The 20,821-nt window shown below is 39.1% G+C and overlaps 1 protein-coding gene across 8 annotated transcripts in view; it reads right to left on the reverse strand.

Moving 5' to 3' along the window:
- Positions 1-20,821, reverse strand: part of LOC308191905 (uncharacterized protein) — a 176,367-nt gene that overhangs the window by 23,025 nt on the left and 132,521 nt on the right. For 7 of the 8 annotated variants that reach the window (XR_013948371.1, XR_013948372.1, XR_013948373.1 and 4 more), the window contains 2 exons: positions 19,868-20,665; positions 13,484-13,673 (listed from right to left, as the gene is read on the reverse strand). The gene's annotated coding sequence lies outside the window, so the exon portion shown is untranslated. The remainder of the gene's footprint in view (positions 1-13,483; positions 13,674-19,867; positions 20,666-20,821) is intronic. The other variant, XR_013948370.1, reaches the window with a different exon arrangement.

Genomic DNA, 20,821 nt, shown 5'->3' on the forward strand with positions numbered 1-20,821 from the left:
CCCCCCTCCTGTTTTCTCCCTCAGCTTTTTCAAGAAAGACTCCACCCCAGCCAAGAGGGAGAAGTTGTGTGTCAGTGATTAGATGTTTTCCCTTAAAATGATCAGTACGATTGATTCTTCACATCAGTATTACTCAGCAGGAAGCTAAACTCTAAAAGCTTTCTGGTCAAAAGCAAGCCTCATAGCCTTCGATCTTTGGCATTTCCCAGTCTATCTGACTCAACTTGTATAATATGAAGACTAACAGAGATGCGCCAGATGCCAGTTAGTCAGATCAAGAATCAGAGGCAAAGCAAATGTCTATGTAAGTGTACATAAAGTCTCTGCACTTCTCCAGCTGTTTTCGGGAGCTGGAGCAGGACTTGCAGTACATGGTACAGCCCAGCCTTTCTGGGCAGTGGTTGCTCGTATAGTTTCTAGATACTCTGGTTTTCAGGCTCTGCAGTCACAAAGATTATTTCTGTCTTTAAAGTACATTCATAGTTATGTCAAGGACTGAAAGGGGGCTGGGAATTCACAGGGAAAAAAAATAAAAAAATAAAATAAAATCCCTGATCCCTGACATGGAAGCACCATCTCTCAGGGTAAAGAAATCTTTCAGCACACAGTTATTCCTTTTTCTGTCTTTCTGAGGAGGGTATCTGCAAGGCAGGCAATGTAAGTGGCCTGTTCACACACCCAGAAACATCCTTTAAAAATTACCTGTGAAAATTCTCATTCAAAGAAAATCTGCTAATTAACTGAATATTTGACAGTAGGAGTGGAGGTACTCAGCAGCATTTGGATTCACTGTGGAACCACACAAACACATGATATGACAGAAACACAAAGATATATAGTCTAAACAACAGACCATGTCAGTCCCAGTAGGGATGCCACAAAACAAGAACAGTCCTAAAGGCAGGCTCTGCCGTCAAACAGTTGCCTGTAAGTTCCTCTGAGATTCTCTGAACCAATTTCCACCCCATTTGGTGCTGGGCCCCATTTTATGTGCCTAACCGCCACCCATCAGCAATATTGCTGTCTCTCCTTAGTGCTGTCCTTGCTTTCTATCTCTCTGTCTGCTGTGGCCCAAAAACTCCCTGGCATTTTTGTGTTAACCTCCACTTTCACCTGTCATTTTCATCATGGAGTGAAGACTATTGTTCTTAGGACTGCTCTATTCACATGAACTGTTTCTAAACTGCTATTTCTGTATTAGTCTATTTTGATGGAAACCAATATTTTTAGAGTCCAACATCTTAGCATTCACAAAATTCTATTGGGATAGAACTGCTTAAATGGGTTTTAGCTTATTCACATATCTTTATCCTTTTTTTTTTTTTAATTAATTCAGTTCTTTTTAAAAAATCACTTTCTTGATACCAATTTCAGGTCACCTCTGTTAATCCAGTGCCAACTCTGTTATTGCCATTTATCTTACAAAAACTAGATTTTAACACGTGAAATAGAAATATTCCTCATGTCATTTTATAAACTACCAAGTGCTTATTCAGACTAAAGCACTGATTTCAAAATCACAGCAAGCAACTAAGACATAATTAAAATTTTATCCCTACAGATTTTCAGAGATATACATATATATTTCCCTTTCTAAAAATGAAAGAAAATGGACACTTGTAGTGGGTTGCTTTAGCTTCATTTTATGTGAGAGCATGAAGAAATTATTTCTTACAGGTACTAGACATGAGACAGAACAAAAAAATAAGATAGCAAACAAGCTTTCTGTTGAGATTTTTACAATTAAGATTTTATTTTGTTTAACACTTTGATATTTTTCCATACTTTGTTTTGTTTTCCCACTTTTTCTCCATTAGAGTAAGAATAGACTTGACATGTCTCTGCATTCAAGAAGAGCTTTCCTCCTGGGACCAAGTCAGTGAAATAGATTCACCCTTTCTCCAGCACAGTGATCAGTTGAATAAACACCATTTTACTATTTCTGACCCACCTGTGACCCTTCCCACACTGAAAACAGCACTAGTTAGTGAAATAAGCACCTTGGATAATTGTTTTAGGGAAATATTTTGTCCATGCTTTTAAATGGACTTCTCTATTCAAGATCCTTTAGGCCAGAACTTGTGAAAAATGCAAACAAAAGCCAGGTACCAGAAAACTGCTTCAAGGGTATCTATAGGCAGTATGTTACAAAGTCCATCAGTCAAAGACTTCCTAAGCCAGTTATAGGTATTTCCATTCTTCCACCTCATCTCCAATGCTAATGTGCTCTGGGTCACCTTTCCATGCATCCCTAAAAAGCATTTTATTATTATTTTTTTTCTCTCAGAGTCTTGATACCTTATTGTAGTCTTCACATGCAGAACCCATGCAAACAAGGTCAGCGGTGGCCTCTGCAAGTCTAAGCATCACTTACAGCAATACAAACAAGACTTTCAAGCATAAACGAAATGTTAGTGTCCAACACAAACTAACCATCCTCATGTTGTGTTTAGCTAACCCCCAACCCCAACGAAGTGCTGTAAGCTCTCTTGTACCTACACATGAAGTCTCAGAGCTCAAGTTCAGTGCTTGGGCCCTCGTCCTGCAGGAACCCTGGGTTAGAAAACAAGGCCAGTGTCCTGGCACTGTCCATTCTGCTTCTGTAGCAGATAAAAGGAGCCAGGACTCAACTCCAAAGTAGTGTCATTCCCTGATAATTTTTTTTTCCACATGGTGGTCATATGTGCATCTGGATGCTTCGGTTTTATTCCCCATGGGCAGTGAGCTAACTTATTTACAAGTGTAAGCCTCCTTCTCCTTGAGCTTAGGACCATCCTGGAAAGTCAGCTAATGGCTTGCAAACAGCACAGTTTGAAAATGCTGTATGTGTATATTCAATCTCAGCTACTTTTAAAAGATGATTGAGAAGACTCCTCAGGCACTGACTGCAGAGATAGAAAACAAGTCAGGACAGCCCAAAGCCATTACCTGCCATGCAGACCTGCTGAATGCATTGTGAGATGTAAGACCTGGATAATAACCAACACACTTGATTCCAGGGCCCAAGCTCCAACCTTCCCTGCATTTCCATGCAGAGACTGACACTAAAAAGTGAACCAAATCCAAACCAGCTTGTGTTTATCCTCTTTCTTCCTAAATCTTTATGTACTGTTGTGTCTCATCCTTTTCCTCCTTCACTACCCAGCATGTCCTATTGTTCTTATTTGTCAAGTTATCTAATTAGTTTGGGGCCAGATCAACAGATTACTCATGATAGCAGGCTAAGCAAATCACCCAGGAATAAGTGTTTACTGGATCAAGCCCTTAGCCTGTCAGCTCCTCAGAGCAGAGACTGTGCTTTATTATTCACATGCAGAGTAGTCTGTACACCAAATGTGTTATATACATAATTCATTTTAAAATAATAATGGCACACTAAGAATGAAAAACATGCCAGCAGGAAAGTTCACTGGCTGCACTACCATCAGTAACTCTGAGCTGCTCTCACACAATTCAGGCTTGGAAAACCAAAAGGATGATGTTTTGTTTAAGGCAAAGAACCAAGAGCCAGAAGAGCTGCAGTACTATACACAGATCTGCCACAAAAATTGTCAGGACAAATCTTCAGAACTCTCTGTGCCCCTTTCCCTTCTGAAAATAATAACAATGAAAAGGGGTAAATATCTTCCTGCTCCTACCTGGCATATTCAAGGGTAAACCAGGGTTTGGACAGTGTCTTGAACAGACAATGTAATGTATACCAAACTTAAATCATATGTAATTGCATAATAACTCGGTTTTCAATGTAAGACAATGACACCTTATTGGCATTACTATTTGTGGATAATTTCTAAAAATTAGTGATATGACACATACTTACAGGAAACAGACACTTCTCCACACCAGCATGTGGGTGTGTGTGTAAATGCTATGTGAACCACACATTTACAGATCACAGAGACTACACCAGAACAGAAAATGTTTTATGAGAAAATATAAACCCATGACATTGACCTGGCTGCTGCACCATTTTATCCTGCCTTGACCCTCCAGCAACTAAATATTCATGACTGGCATGACCTCCAGGCTTTCCTCTCACACCCAGTTGTACTTAAGAGTCGGAGAATTAACCCTTTGGCAAGCCAACATTTAGGGGGAAGGGTTGTCTCTTCCTCTTACTGTTATGCTAGTCTTTTTTCACTTTGCCATCTACAATAGCCTGGCTATTCTTCTTTCATATTTAAAAAACCTTTATGCAAATCAGGCTGGTAGCACAGCAACCTAAAGTTCTTGCATTAATGCAGAGTATTATTCACATATAAAAATTCCATTTAAATCCCATTAAGGTTATGACATAAATCCAAACAAACTAGAAAATGCACAGTTAAGGTGGAAAAGTGACATATGTCTTCCAGTCTCTTAGCAGAAGAAAGCAGAATAAGAAACCTATTAGAATGCCACCCAGTTGGGGCAAGGCACAAAAGCACATATGTTACCTTCCTGCCTTTTAACTGTTCATTCCATTGCATTTGGGATTGCTTTGTTTTATTTTTTCCTTGATGTCTGTGTCCCAGTGTCAGTGGTCCTGGAAAATAGTATTTGTCTCTAAATACTTCCAAACAATATCCATTCTGAAGGGCCTGAGAGGCAGCCTCCTGTAAAACAACTGTAAGCTAGGAAAAAGAAAATCAGATTAGCATTTTATATTTTTCTAGAGGTGTTTCTGGGGTATAGTCAGAAGCAATGACACATATGACACTATTTTGCAAGCGTCCCAATTAACAACACTGCCGTTACAGTCTGGAAGCACCTACTTCTGTTCTCGCGTGTTCCTCCCTCTGAATTCCTGACACTTCATAGTAATGAACTACACAGCAGGGCCTTGTGAAAGAGTCAGTGTAAGACCAGAGATATGCTCCTGAAATACATAAAACACTCTGGGTCATGGCTGAGCTGAGGATATGGGTGAAGGCATCACTGCATTTTGGATAATCCACTATAGCTAGTGAGGCTGTGAAGTGCAGAGGCACTCCTGAACCCCCACAGCTGGTGTTGCACATCTCTGTACAAGCAGATGGTTCTCTCTGTCTATTATGTTGTTATATTATATTAAATAACTGTTATATTAAATAAAGTTTTACCCTATTGCCCTGTAACAAGGAGAAGGGGAAAGGGGAGAGGTTGGTTTGTTTTTTTGCTGCATTACTCAAGCTGCAGATGCTATAGTTAGCAAGGAAATTTCAAGGAGAATCAGGCCCAAAGTATGTGCCTCCCCATATGTTTGTTGTATAGGCAAGTACCGCATAGCGGGTTGTTACTGGAAAGTGTGGGATATATTCTTTTTCTTTGGAGCTGAATGAAACTTGATTGCAGTCTTCTGTCTTTTTGGTAATGATAAGAGTACAGAAACAAGCTGGTTCAGGCAGTGAAGCTGTTGTCTTGACTAGAATCCCAAGTTTGATTTGAATTAGCCATTCGTAAGACAGACATACATATGCACACACACACAAGCACACACACAAAGATTTGAAAGCAGTTCCATCTGTTTTTCGGTAAGACTGGGTCATAATTAACAAGAGTGGAGATATTTTATGTTTTCTGTTTGTGACCTGACATGTCTTCCTTTGTGTTGTCATTGAACACTTCTGTCCTAAACAGAACTGGTATTAATTGGGGATTTGGTAGAGGGGGGGGATAAAGGTTTAGAGGGGGGTTGCTGTTTTTTAAATTTATTTTCCTTCATTCTGCCTTGAAGAATTTATTTTTCCTGTCCTCTGTTCTAAGCAAACATACTACAAATTATACTTTGAATAAAACACATCACAGACTTCCATGGAAACAGCAATCAGCATGAGGAAAGAGTCGAAAGTGCTCAAGGTTACAAGAATACTTTCTGCAGAGCCATCGCAAGATACATGTTGAACGCTAGCGAGTACAGAAGAAGCTGACATGACAGTACAAAGCTAAATGAGATCACAAAGTTTGAGACAGTGAGGGAGGAAGGGGACATGTGCCCAAAGCCATTCTTTCCTGCCAATTATCGAATCCTTGACAAATCACAGACACTCAGGGTCTCTTTTGGATGGACCTTCAGGGAAGGTTGAAAGAATGGATTAAAGTGGGGATGTCCAGTGTTTTCTTGGACACTCTACACTTCAGGTTAATAAATACGTTGAATTAGATAAACATCTGCTGTGCGTGTGAAGGATGACAGGTGCCTACAGATATATGCTATGCTGACGTTTATAGGAGACACTTTTGGCTTATGTCCTCAGAGGGCTCTTTCAAACCATGTTGAACTGCTGCAGAAGTCAGGTCTTCTCTGGACTGTGAAGGAAAATAGGTTATATGGCAGACATGAAAAACATGGAGATGAAGAATATGTAGCTAACAACTCTGTTAAGATATATTTTTGAGAAGTCTTTCTTACAAAGAAAGATTTTTTTGTCCTTATTAAAGTGTTCTTAACTCTCCTCAACATCCAGGTACTAAAGGACTCCATCTTTTCTTCTGCTGTTTCTAAATGTTTATGTATGCCCAGAGACTTATCTAGAGCTCTGACACTACAAATATTTCTTCCACCAAGGACCTCTGGAAGCACTCCTCTTCTGCTCCATTCTATTCACAGCTCCACTGCTGCAGTCACTTGTCTTGCTCCATGGTCCACATCTCCCCATCACATACTTTCCTTTCTCACCAGATTTAAGACTTTCATTCACAGTTGTCATTTCCAAGACTGCTTATTCTAGGTGAGCATCTGCTTCTCAAACCAAATCACTCCGTAAGTTTTCAATTCTTCCTTCTATACCCACTACTCTGCTCCTTACTTCTATCCAAATATCCTCCCTTCTTGAGAAAATTTTTAATAAAGACTGGCTGTAATAAAAACAGTAGGACAGTTTGTACTTTTCTTCCAGAAGCCTCAATGTGTTGACATTATACATGTGTAAATTTTTAAGGTTATCAGTCTAAAGACAAGAACAGCATCCTTTATTTTTTAGATCCAAGCATGTAGCTCAAAATCCAGAAATATAAGGATCTTCGTGGTCTCTTGAGCTACAGATAGACTGACTTGAAAGGTTTGCATCTCACTCTGCTATATCCTGCCTGTCATCTGTGCCATCTGATCAAGTTTTCTGTCCAGTCAGATCTGCTAACTGAAATCACCTTGTGTTTCCTCCCAAATCTCAATCAGCCCATAGAAACTAGGTAGCTTAAATATTAGGGTTCAAGGTCAGGGGTATTTTTCACATGGCTCATTTTGATTTAAATGGACTAAAAAGATCTTATGCAAGGAGCTCAGCTAGAAGATACAACAGAGTATGAGGGAGAGCAAGGCTTCTCAAGAAGAGGATGTTACATTCATTGCTAAGGTTTCAATGCTACACAGTTCCTCTGCATGTGTGAGTGGCTCTATTGACTTTTCATACTTTCAAGTGCAGAAGTAATTTTTTTTCAAGCAACTAAAAGCCTAAGTGATTTGATCAAGGCCACAAATCAGCATTCCAGAGACAGGACTATTATAATGTTCTAGTAAGCCTGTCAGATTTTAAGCTTAAACTCTGGAGACAGAAGTCACCTTTTATCATATGTTTGAAGTGTGCCCAGCATAACAGAACTCAATTCATTCTGAGGTTTCCGAGTACTCATTTAATACAGATAGTAAATACCATGTAGACTAATGTGCATGGGACTTTACACACTTTTTTTTTTCTCGTGGGATCATAAAAACTTCAAACCTTCAGCAGAATATGGTGGGTCTACTTCCAAATGTCTCGAGCTACTTTCCTAGATTCCATAAAATAAAACATACCCTGCTAAGAAAAGTTTCCCATATGGAAATTTTCCTTTCAGGTTGTTTTGTTCCCTTTATAACTACTGGTGACAGCATAGCATTTGAGGCATAAGGAGGAAGTTATGCCGACTAGCTATTGTGAGAGGGGATAAAATAAGGGTGGGCAGAAGATGAAGAAAATATTGTGAGTAAGCTTAAAAGGTGTATTAAATCTCTTCACCTGCACTGAACCCAGAATGCTGTTAATTATGAGAATTAACGTGTTTCCTGCACATAACGATAGGTTATGTCAGCTGCTGGAGAGAGCTGGTCTGGTGTACCCACTCAGACTTTAAAGTACAGCCTACAGATTGCTTATACATGTAGCCATGAAATAAATGCTGGTATCCTAACCTACACTGTGAAAATATGAGTCTATCAGAAGGGAACAGGCAAGACAGCATTATCCTATATCCAAGAATGTACCCAAAAACAAACATATACAATCTCAATAAGTTATAAGAGCAACTTCATTTCTGTCATATCTAATCATCTTCAAAAAGTGCATCTGTTGACCTTATTAGTTTCCAGATCAGCTCTTCCCACCCTCTCTACCATTTGCTTAACAGACATATGAGCTTTGTGGAAAACTTATATGGGGTTCAGTTCCTCCAGCCTACCTTCTACTTTGCGTATCTCAGCGAAGGATTGATTGAGTGATAAAAAGGGTCACAGAGACACACATACTTTGCCTGACAAAAAACCTTCAAAAGATGGGGAAACCTTGTGTACCCTTATCCTATTGCCAGCTGTCCAAACATAACTTCAGCTCTGAAGGACCAAGACTCTGTATGGTTTGCAGAAACTTAGCCCCAAATACACCGTAAAAGTCTCAGTAAATGAAATTCAGTGCACATTCTCCTGTTCTGATATTCTTTTAAGTAACACTGCCTCAGGATACATTAGTTTCATTATCTCTGTATCTATAATAAGATCCTCCTGCATGACAGCCCAAGATTGCCATTTATCCTTCCCACACTGACATGTTTCATTTTGGTTAGTGGAAAGGATATGTTATGTGAACCACAGCACTGTAATTCCTACTCAGTGTTGTATCATGGACATGACATTTGGCCCTGAATCCTTCCCATGAGAGAAGGGATGTTGCACTGACTCAGAATAAATATTGCTGGCTCCTTCAGCAAATGTTTCAGTTTTAGCTGAACTGATCTAAAAACTTTCTTTTGGAAAAAAAAAAAAAACCTATTTGTCAGTAAACTATATTTATTAGTTTTCACTTCTAAGGAGCATGTTTCATACAGATAAACATCATGTTGGAAAATTCCCAGCAAGTTCTTCTCAGTTGTCAGACATATTTTGCAATAGGAGAAAAGCATTAAGTAGCAGCTTATTGCTGTGCACACTTTCTTGTTTGGCTGAGACATTAATCTTTACAATGAAGACAGAAAAATATAGACTCCATCCTTGGTTCCCAAAACATTTAGGAAGAACATTTGAATGCAGAATAGCAGGAACCAGAGTACCTGCACTAGATATGTGTGTTAAACTTTACAGCACCTACGGATACTTAGCCCCAGTATGATGACCCCAAATTAGCATCCCTACACAGTCAGCAAAGAGACTTTTCCATCCCCAAAGAGACTCAAAAACCTAGTGCTGAGTGAGAAGCTGCTTAAAATGGACAGTAAAATAGTAAGTGGGGGGGATATCTGACCTGCTCATCATCTGAGGACTTTCAGTGTTAGATTCAAGGCAGTTTCAATTATGTGCTTCCACCTAGAGTGAACTCAGACCTGAAATGCTCCTCTAGGTACTCAGCAGTGGTAAGATTCATGGCTCACAACCTGGAAATGGGAAATCTGCTGAGCATCTGCATCTGCACTTTATGACAACCCTTTAGAGGCACCTGTACCTTTTTTCTGCACAAAAGGGGCAGAAAGGAGTGGGAGAACATTCCCACTTAAGATGGAGCTGGTTCTTCTAATGGAGAGCTATAAAATGGGTTTTTCTGAGATTTCAGAGGACTATATTTAGTGACCCTGCAGACCCTTTGCTATTTCCTGTGGGCTTGTGCTTCCTGAGACACACTTTGCTTAAAATCAACAACACATCCCTGGGACAAACATTACTACTTCAACACCTCCTCACCCACCTATTCAAGAACATGGCATGAATGTGAGCTCTTTAGCTCAGCTTCACTGTTGGAGGTTATGTTCTATGTGCAGCAGCTGCAGAAGACACCTAGAAACCAGAGAGCTCCAGATAAATAGCAGAGTTATTACTGAAGATATCCAGGGTTCAAGACTTTCAGCAACTCTGGATATCTCTCTGGATATCTACTCTGGTAGATAGTCTGTGCTGAAATCCTTTCTGAAAGGACTATGACTATGACAGAGGTGGGGGAGCCATTCTGGAGTGGCACTACCAACTCCACCAACAGCTCTTTCGCATGCATCAGTGCCCCATCTCACACAGGGATTCACTGGAGAGATGCTATGACAAGGATCTTCCACGTTTCACCTCAAGTCTATTCTGGTCGGTATTCAAAATGCATAACTAATGGTGTGCTACTGAGGAACAAGGTTTTAATTCGTACCAAAGATGTGGGAAGAGAATAACGTAGTGGAGCATTTCACTCACATTCCTCTCAAACAGAGCTGTAAATGCTCTGTTGAAGAAGGCAGGGTGACATCCATAATTTCTTCCAGTCAGCCCAACTTGGCAGAGCTGATCAAAAAATGACCCCATTTTCCTGGGGAAGATGTTGAATAGTTGGCTTCTCATTGAGCACTGAGAAAAGAGAACTTCTCCTGTAAGTTTTTTTCAAAAGTTTGAGTACCTTCTCAGAAAACATCTTGTGATGTCTTAGCTGATGCAAGATACAACAAACAAAATGTTATTATCTGAGATGAGGGAGAGGAGGATTATTCTGACTAAACATCAGCATAAGCGTAGTCACGTTGAACCTTATAGTCTTTGATGAGATTAATAACTATCAACTCACAAATCATATTGTCCTAAAGAAAACAACTGGAACCAATCAAAAGAATCTCTCCCTAAAAATGCTTATTCTCTTTACTGATTATAAAGGGATTCTATGGTGACTGTAATCCTTAAATTCTTGCCACGTAAATGTCTAAAGCTAGGTGGAGAGAAGCTTACCCTGCTGTTTTAGGTCAGATCATCTAACCAGAATTGCAAGTAACACTTTAACTCATTTATAGCATGAATTCATAAACCCCGTTCTCTTTCCACCAGCTTTTGAGTGTCTGTCAGCTTTTTTGAGTGTCTTTTTGGCAAGGCAAAAAGGAGCCTTTCTATAACCTTTGTTGATTCCAGCTTTGCTTCTTATTTCATCATGAGGTAATATAAAGTATCATGCCTTATTTGCTTGACCATTCACGAAATCATTAAAAAACACAGCTGTGCCAGTACTTTATTGCATTGTTCCTCAGGAGCAAGATCAGTAGTACTACTTCACATGCAAGCCCTTCTCTCTGTGCTGCTGCCAATCATTCATTGGACGAAGCAGGACTCACGATCACTTAACAATCACGCTGTTTCACCTTAAAGATTTGCACTTCATGCCAGCTTGTTAACATACCATTGTAATGCATTAGGTAAGAATCTATATAATAATAAATACTTTGTTTCAGATACCTTGATTAAAATTTGTTTGATCACATTGATTACTTTCCTAGTAAAAACTGACATCATTATTATGTGCAACATGTTTTGTCAGGTTGCCTGTGCAATGGAAATCACAAAAAAAAAAAAAAAAAAAGAATAAATTGCTTTTTTCCATGTAGTTTCTTTAATTTTGATTGATACTCTTTAAATGTGTTTCCCCTAGAATATTATACCTCATAACCCTGAAATAAACATTAAAGACTGATCTATTCTTTCTCGATTCTAGAAATGCTGGAGGATAAAGTGTGCAAGCTAGACCAAGAAGTTACTTAGTGATGTGACAGGAGCTGGTGGCTGAGCCTGGCCACTTACTCAGCCTATATCACATCTTCATGAAACGCAGAACAACCACCTCTCACTTGATAATTTCACAGAATTGGAGTCACAGAGCTCGGAAAGGACCTCTGGAGTTCATGTAGTCCAACACCCCTGCCCAAAACAGGGTGAAAGCAGGAATCCAGCAGGCTCCAACCAGCTATTGTAGCCCTGGGAGAAAGAATGTCAGCAGCACCCATCCCTCAGAGGGCTGACAGCCCCATGCTCACCTTCCCTACAGCCCACACAGAGGTCCCTAGCTGAGCCCTGGCCCCATGCTGGCACAGAGGTTGTGTTGCCCAGCTTCCCATAATACGACAGACCTTTTTATGTCTATATACAGCTCTGAATCCTCTTCCCATCCTTTGGCAGAGAACTGCTTTCTGGCTCCAGTCTTCCTCAGCCCCTCTCACTTTCCACCCCTCAGTTCTCTTTGTCTGTGTCTCCCCTCACTTTTACTGTTTTTGTCCAGCCAGCAGAAAACATGACAGCTTTTTTTTTTTTTTTTTTTGTCCCGCAAGAATGAAACCTGCTTGTTCTGGACAAGGAGGTTTTTCTGATCTTGCTCGTCTCCACATATAGTCAGTATTTGCATAACATATTAAGTATGTGGGGAAAGCTCAAAGGATTTGGTTCAATGCTTTTTGGATAAGCACCTGAAGTTTGGCTGTTTGTGCAGTCCTAATCCAAACAAAGTGATTCTTGAGTTAATGGCCTGGAAATCTTGTGAGAACAGGCTGTCTCGCAGTACAAGATTTCTTGTAATTTTAGCTTCTGCTATTGGAATGGGAGTACAATGAAAATAACTTCATGTACTATTTTGACACTTCCTTTCAGGGATTCAGGATAAGAGAGGAGGAAAGTTACCCAGACTTTTCCTAGCCTTAAAAAAGATTAGTCAGTTTAAGCTGATGTTTCAGGTGAGACCTCAGGATGGGAGATTATGCTATCCCAGCCAATTCAGCTGTTCTCTTACAGCAGTGATCACAAACTTTATAGATATGCATCAGGTATTGGTAAAATAATACAGTACATACTCTGACTGACTGGCTAATAGGAATCTGTCAAACTATGAATGCTCTAACAGTCACATAATAATAACACAGCACTACTGAAGGTAATAAATTATATACTTGCCACCATCCCTCACGTATTCTATACGGATCATGGAGTTATGGTTATTGGTTGCAGTGTGTATTACCAGGTCCCAGGGTCAGAAGAACAGAGTTAAATGATGTAAGGGAGTAAGTAAAATGATGATCTATGTTCAAAAACAGCACTAGCCTTGATACCTATTTACCTCATGCAGTATGTTTATATACTGAGTGTGAATAGTCAGGTTGCCTGAAAAAGGAGAGAAAATTGACAATACCAGGAGCAGAATAGTGCTTTCCATTTATCAAGAATTTGGGATTGAAAAGATTATTTATTTTTGGAGGTGCTGCAGGTTAGGGGGGGATCACTTAGAGTTGGCAAAGCTTCTCTCAGAGACCTATAAGGCTTTATACCCAGTAGGATATTTATTTTCCTCACCAAAGTTCACCTGAGACCATCATGTGAAAAGAAAGTATTCCAAGTAGCTGCTGTGTGCCACACTCTGATAACAACTGAGCCTGAGACCAAAGGCCAAAATAATCCTAGCTTATTGTTACTGCCACTGCTCCTACTTGAGCAAAAGGAGCAATTTCTCTCCATTTAGGCAATGCAGTATTTGTGCTTTAGTTTGAAGTATCATCCACTTACTTTTTATTCATGAATCCTTTCAACTTCATTCCGTCTCCACTCTTCAGAGTATTGCATATCCACAGATTCAGTAGACCTCAAAGACAATGCTGATATATCATAACTTATACTCAAGGGAAGCACAAGGGCGGAATAAATAGTGGCTCTGTACTATAAGAGGCTGTTCCCAGATTCACCAGGGAAGCAGGTTCTGGATAGGGAAAAACAAACATAATTACACAAAATTGTATTGCTAAAAATTCCCAATTACATAAATCAATGATATTTTATACTGTACATGGATTTATAGACTATTTAGGATTGACTGATACAGCTATCAGCCACATACTGTCAGCAAGCTCTGTATCTCTTGTTGTCAGCAAAAAATAAAATAAAAAAATAAGGAGGGTGTTACTTTTACATCTGAGATGAAATTGAGTTGTGTTTTCAAAGCAGATGTCATCTCAAGAAAAAATTATGCTTAGGCAGGAGTTTTCATGTAAATAATTTTCTGCTGGGCAATCTATCGTTTGGTTTTTTATTATTTTTTTTAAGTATCTATAAAAGATCAAAGATTTCTAAGAGCAGCTATAATGCTAGGGGAGAAGACAGGAAAGTGGAAATAGCCTAGAGCCCAAGTCCCCCAAGTTAAAGAATTGCTAACTCCAGCTGCCTTTTGCTCTTTTACCTGTTTAAGTAAAAAAGTTATCTCCCCACCTCTCCCTTTCTGGCTCCTGCCCAACATATACCTTACGTCCAATTATGCCTCTGGAAACCATTATCAAGGCCAGGTGAGGGTAACTGGACTAACTGGAAAACAGCATCCATTCTCTTACTAAGCATTCAGCTTGTCACATCTTTATTACACAGCATGCTTTTAACCCTTCCCATTTCTGTGTAACACAAAACACACATCTGTACCATATGCCAACTTGACTTGTTTGTGCCCTCCCCTGAAAACAATGAGGTTGCTCCAGTGTAATTGAACAGAATTTGAGCAATAATCCTGGCTTTCTCCTGAAAATGAACAGTAGTGCATGAAAGGTAATATAACCCTATTTTGCTGAGTGCAGGGCTCTGAAAGGTCACACTGGGAGAGAGACTGTGAATTGTTTGGAAAATAGCCAATTTGATTACAATGGGCAATTCTGAGCTTATGGTTTGTTTGTGTCTATCCTGCCCAAAGTGGCATCATTTGTAATAACAACTGTATTGTAGAGGCACCGTGGAAGAGATCACAGGCCCACTTTCTATTCTGTTGAAGAATCAGAAAGGGGACTTAAATATCAAAAACAAGATACAACCTATTCAACATTGTCTAAAGTACAGATATGCAAACGCAAAATCAGAAAGAGTAAACTAATATTAACATATACCTGCTAAACAGACAAAAGTAACAGTAGTTTGGGGGTAAAAATAATATTAAAAGCTACTATAAAGTATTGAAGGATCATTTCCATTTTTACAAATAAAAATTTCAAAACAGATTGAATCTAAAGTATTTGCTCTCATTGTCTAGGTGTAAGTCCCATCACTTCCTTGGAATTTGCCTTGCACTTTGCTGTTAACCAGTGGTTAATGTGACTGATTCAGATTCACATAACAACAGTGTCTCAGGTGATTCACATGGGCTCCTTGTCTTCCAGTAAATGGTGGGACTCAAAAATTGCCATATGGAGACTAGAAACCCATATATCTTCTCATAACTGTACTGTTGGTTTTGTCTATATAATTGTCTGATGTGAAACATTGTTGTGAGGGCCACTACAGATAAATGGGTTTTCCCATTTTCTGTTTGTTGTACACATATTTCAAGATATTCCTATATTTGTTGAGGGTTTGCAATCATCTGGTACATCTAACACACATCCACCCTGGGGTATACATGCTGAGCAGGTCTAACATCTTTCAGAAATATGGAAGCCCTAATTATAAGCTCTTGCAGATGGGTTGCTTACAAATTGAATCTCCCTTTCCATTTCTTGCATATTTATAAGTATCTGATTAATGAATAACCATAGGTAGTGGACTGCAACGTGAACTGCAACGGACTTGCAAATGACCTGAGTAATTTTAGAGGAGACCACATCAACCTGTTTCTAAATTCCCTTGTTTCACACAGGCAAACTAAACTGAAATCAGAGTCACTCCCTCCAATGTCCTGGCGTGATGACTGCATAATTCACTAATAAAGTGAATCATTAGCTCATCGTTCCTTGATGGAAATCAACTCTGCAGTTTCTACCTAAACATTAGGGTTGAAAGTACGGTCTTAATAAAAATGAGAAGAAAAAGAAGAAAAATAGGAGAAAAATAAATAAATAAATAAATAAACATATATATCTATGTTTCTTCTAAAGATAGCAAATATATGTCTGTGTGTGTGTGTATACATATATATATATATATATATATATATATATTTGCTACCTTTAGAAGCTTCTTTAGGTTTCTACTCCCTGATGTGTTATACTGAAGTTTTGGAGATGGTAAACCAGAAGTCCATTTCTACCAGAAATATCCAAAATGTTTCCATTCAGCTTGATAAGTGTCAAGGACTAACTAGAGACCCCACACTTGCTGTCATAACCTCATCGTTTTTTTCTTTCTAAGTTCCTGAATTATATAGGTACTCTCATCCAAATACTAGATCTTGGTGAAGAATGGTTGTCACTCTGGCTTTCTAGTACCAAAGAACCTTTTCTTAGTTTCATACTTTTCTGCTATGGTTGTCTGTGATGTTTTTCATGAAATATTCTCCTACCTTAATTTCCAAAAACACTAAGACAATAGAGAGTAATTTGAAAAATTTCCACCCAATATTAAAGATTGATAGTCTCATTTTCAATTTTCAGGTCGTTAAGAACACCTCCCAAAATCATCCATTTTGTGATGGTCTGGAGGCCTTGGTCTAGTAAAAGGCAAGGGGTGTAAAGAAAACGTTTCATGTGAGCCATTTAAAAGCTATCATAAATAGACAGTCACAAATGGAAAGCAGAGTGGACTACAATTTTTTCAGACTTTTCCAACTATGATGGAGAGATTTCATGCATATTTCCAGCACTTTTTTCATTTATTTTCTACTGAAAATTGGAAGTTAAAAATCATGCCACTGCTCTTGACACAGGAGCCTAGGGAAAAGAAAGACCAAACAAATTATATATCTTTATTCAGGTTACTGAGTTTCTCTCTGTCAGAAAAAAGATGCAGAGAAATTTGGTTGTATGTAAGATTTTTGAGACAGATATCAAGACGTTATTAGAAAGCAGGGGTAGGCAGCAAATAGTTTTCATATCCATAAAAATTTTATATTTCAATTATTTCTTCCAGCCTCAAAAATGAAATCTCACAGAATCATAGAATAATGTAGATTGGAAAGAACATCTTTTTGCAGAATGAAACAGCCAAAAAATGGGTTTTGTTCAGTTGAAATGCTTCACATGACCTAGTTTCTCTTTTCTAGTAAAAATTAAATTCAATTTTAAAAGAAAAAGTTAGCTCTGACTGAAAAAATTCAATGTTTATCATTTTTGTAAATAGCAAATATCTATTATTGCACATGCGATTTATTAACAAATAATTCACCAAAATGAAACAGCTTATTTTCTGAAATTCTTTCAGCAAATCAGCATTTTTCACTGACTTAGAGAAATTCTTAGCCAACTACACTAGAGAGTCTCCCCCTGCAGATGAGTTTTATCACCTACAATTTAACTTCAGGCATGTCTTAGGAAGCTCTTCCATCGCCTTTTCACCCGTATAAAATATTATTGGGGGTTATGGATTTCTTTCTTGACTTTCCTTCAAATAGTTTAGAATAATCCAAACACATCAGGAGAATATTGCTTTCTACAAATCACCTTTATGAAATACTGCAAAAAGTAGTGGTGCTTTCCTAATTGTAGGAGTGACATCTTATGCTTTGAATATGTGAACTGAAGTTATATTTATGTAGACGAAAAAAAGAAATTAAAATCCCCCCATCAGCTAACTAAAACTATTATCCCTGCCCAACTGTTCCTGTATAAATGTCAAGTGGTATCACAGTTCATCTGTTCTCTCACTCAGCCACAGTATATAGTATTTCTAATGCAGAAAATACGGTATTTTCTATCTTAAATAAAAGAAAGGAGGGCAGGAGAACAAACCCAGCTTCTTTTCCTCCTTTCTTATAAGTAACCTTGAATGAGGAGTGTACAACTTATGCCTGCGCATCTCATCAAGAATATATGTCATCTCTCTAAATAAGTATCATATATCTCAATAGTAGGGTCAGTTCCCCCCTACCCCTTCTCAGTAGCTGATCTATCATGTTAAATCACACGCTTTTTGATATGAGTGTCAATGTAGATCTGACATTAAAAAAAAATAAGCCACAGTGGGGCAGAAAAAGAGAAAAAAAATACAGAAAAAAATTAACTCTTTGTGCTCTCAAGTCACAAAAATCTAGAAAGATTGGTGTTCAGTTTATGCTCTTCTGCACAGAATATTTTAGTTCAAGTATTTTGAATACATGGACACTTTTTCATGAACCCATCTTCCCTTTCTTTTTCTGCCGTCCTAAGCTACATGTTCCTTTTCTTTCATTTTTTGTTCTTCTGCAAGAACTTTGCTGTTCAGCTTCCATATTACCTCTTCATCTATACCTGATACCATTCCCTGCCACAGTCATCTTCTTCTCCAAATTAAATAAGCTTAAAATACATCATTCCCAGAGGCCTTTAAAAAATCAGACATCTGCTAAAACAGAGAAGGCTTGTAGAATTATTAAGACTTAAACTAATATTTGACCTGATCAGGAGTTTTCCTGGTAGAGTATTTTTCCACAAATTCAATGTCAAAATTTTTAATGGGAGCAAATGTACAAGCCTCAAGAGGCATGGGATTTTTCATCAAAGCAAGAGAGAAGAGCAAGACTTCCTCTCCAAAAGACCCACCAACCCAGTATTAGGGGATTCACGCCTACATAAATAACACAGCCCTGCTCCAGGGGCTCAGGGTTCATTCAGGCTGCCATACTTTGTGTGGAAGAGGCTGAGACCCAGTAAGAGGAGCAGGAGGGCAGCCAACACAGTGACTCGCTGGGCACTTCTCTGGGCCTTCTCTGGCCCTGCAGGCAAGCAGCAACAGTTCCCACAGGTCTCCAGCCTTTCCTCCCCCCAAGCACAACCTCACCCATACAGCCCAAGGGTACAGATCCCCACCTGTGTCATCCTTCAAATCTTATCTAGGCAGAGACTGGGAGGTAGCAGAGGCTGAAACAGGGCCCACGATTCAACCGTGTGGGTGACCATGCACCAACACCCCAGCTTGGGCCTTGGCTTTTCCGACCAGCCTGTTAGGCCGAAGCCCTTGTTCAAATCCAGGCACCCTGGACTTTACATGTTGTGTGTTAGGTAACCCTAAACAAGAAGTGGTGCCTAGGTACACCTCTTTCAGGTGCATCTGTGCTGTCCTTTGCAGGCAGGTCCCACTCCTCATCCTCTGCACTGCTTGCATATTGATGCTGGTTGTGCACACCCAATGGCTTTCTGGAGGAGCATCTCCTGGACCAGATGTTGTTCCAAAGACTGTGTCTATCTGCAGCACCTCCTAGTTTTGTTTCAAAAGATTCTGATTTCATCCCAGTACAAAAGAAAGTGTGGGAAGGTACATAATCTTGAAATTTTTGGAGAAATCTTTTCCCAGTCATATTTAGTAACAGATGCCTCTACTATGAAGCTTCTCTCTTGTGCAGTTAAGCCCCAGTCTGGCTTCCTTCAAAGTCAGCACCTTCCTACTGACAGAAACTAGACAAGACCGTTGCACTGCAAATCTCTGCCAAACAGCAGTCTTACTTCAATAAATGACATACAAAATGCTACTGGCTTGGCAATAGGGAGATACAACAGTCCTCTTGCAGTTAGAGGATATCTCCCTACACAGGCAGATGACAAAAGATGTGTACATATAAAAAGTACATGAATAGAACTAAAACTAAGATTATTATTTATTTCAGCCTGAAAAGACGTAGCCTGAAACACTGCTTTTTCCTCAAAAAAAAAAAAAAACAACTTGAGTTTGCTGGTTTCACAGTGAGACCTTTATACCGTGGACTCCAGTTCTGTTCTGCAGGAGGGATTTATTTTATCCACCAGCTTGTAAATGAATTGGGATGTGATAGACAGTATGTTCACAAAGGGTCCTGTAATAGAGGAACATGGAAAGAAAAGGACCCAGAGAACAAAGGCAGCGAAGGGGCACACGTTAGGCCTCCTTGACATATTCCTTTAGATTAATAGCAAATGTTATACTGTTCCCAAGAGTGCCTGTATCCCAAATGTTAACCATATCCTTACAAATAATGCAGAGGTAAGTGATGAAGTATGCACAGACTTGCAAGAAGGAAAGCTTTAAGGAAGATACCAGGCCTTCAGTGAATGGTGGGTTTTCCAGCCAGGGTCAAGGGTTTGGGGGTCTGCAAGGACAACTCTGGAGAATGGCTTGTGTGTCTCACAATGCTGCTTGCCTTCCTGCATGCTCCTCCGCTTCTGGAAGGTGGTCTTGGGAAGCAGACATTCATACCATGCTTGTTTCCAATTTATTAATTAGAACTAAATAACTGGGCAAAAGTGTAACATGTATAAACAAACACAATTAGAATAAAGTGTGGAAGCAGCAAATTCATCTAATGATCAGGTTGATTAAATTACTTCACATAAACCAACAATTCCTTATAAGCTCTGTGTAATAATTTAGGAAGGCTGCAGTCTTGTTTAGCTCTCAGCCCAGAAAATAACAGGGCTTTTATCAACTCTCAGTGCCAAGTGACATATTTAAGTTCCAGCCAAATAGCTGGTACAGGGAGTGTCAATCGCTCCCAGGCTGAAACTAGTGTTGAGACGGCAGCTCTGCTGCCAGCTCTGAGAGCTTGTGCAGATTATTGGTTATCTAATGGTAGCCAACCTTTTCTTTCACTGCCCTTTCCCCCTGCAACTCCCAACAATGGATTACAGTGGATTACATTGGAGATATTTCAATATTTCAACATGACACAGCTTCGTAAATTTAATATGCAGAAGATAAATTCAATGAAATAGTATGATTTATCATGATTTAGCTGTAGCTAGTTATTTCAAAAATCATTCTTTACTCACTGTCCTCTAATACGCTCTGGGGATTCTTATTCCACATGTATGCCAGCCAGCATCTTGCATTAAAAATCTGCAAGAACATTGAAGTAGAGGTGATTCTTAATTTATAAAGATGGGAAAACAAAGAGGTGCAAACGTAGAGACATGAAATCTGAGAGAAGTGTTAAGCCACAGGAAAAAAAAATGCACAAACTTCTTCACTTAAAAAATTGCAGTTTAGGATCTT

Source organism: Anser brachyrhynchus, assembly GCF_964034855.1.
Source record: "Anser brachyrhynchus genome assembly, chromosome: 3".
Classification (NCBI taxonomy): Eukaryota; Metazoa; Chordata; class Aves; order Anseriformes; family Anatidae; genus Anser; species Anser brachyrhynchus.